Source organism: Triticum aestivum, chromosome 4D (genome assembly GCF_018294505.1).
Source record: "Triticum aestivum cultivar Chinese Spring chromosome 4D, IWGSC CS RefSeq v2.1, whole genome shotgun sequence".
Lineage (NCBI taxonomy): Eukaryota > Viridiplantae > Streptophyta > Magnoliopsida > Poales > Poaceae > Triticum > Triticum aestivum.
This window is the reverse complement of record NC_057805.1, coordinates 455,564,763-455,565,451: the sequence shown is the minus strand read 5'-3', so window position 1 is coordinate 455,565,451 and position 689 is coordinate 455,564,763.

Below are 689 nucleotides of genomic sequence, written 5' to 3'. Positions count from 1 at the left end.
CTTATAGCTCAAAATAATTAGTAAATGCATGAGAAATAACAAATGAAGTCAGAAAGGATTGAAAAATGATGATGTGGCTTTGAATGGTGCATTTTGAACACACCAAAAGTCAGGAGTTCAAATAAGTTTAAAAAAATGAAATCCCTTTGTAACAGACGAGTTTCCGGATGAAATCCTAATACTTTGAAAGAGATTGTCCGTTTTGTACACGAAGTGCATCCAGTTTTTGCCGTAACCCTCTCAACTTTCTTGCACATGCTATGTGGATGAAATGATGATATCATGCCAACTTTCAACCTTTTCAGAGTTGATTTGAAATGCTTTTCAATTTTAGGGTCTTATAGCTCAAAATAATTAGTAAATGCATGAAAAATAACAAATCAAGTCAGAAAGGATTGAAAAATGATGATGTGGCTTTGAATGGTGCATTTTGAGCACACAAAAAGTCAGGAGTTCAAATAAGGTTTAGAAAATGAAATCCCTTTGTAACAGACGAGTTTCCGGATGAAATCCTGATACTTTGAAAGAGATTGTCCGTTTTGTACACGAAGTGCATCCAGTTTTGGCCGTAACCCTGTCAACTTTCTTGCACATGCTATGTGGATGAAATGATGATATCATGCCAACTTTCAACCTTTTCAGAGTTCATTTGAAATGCTTTTCAATTTTAGGGTCTTATACCTCAAAAT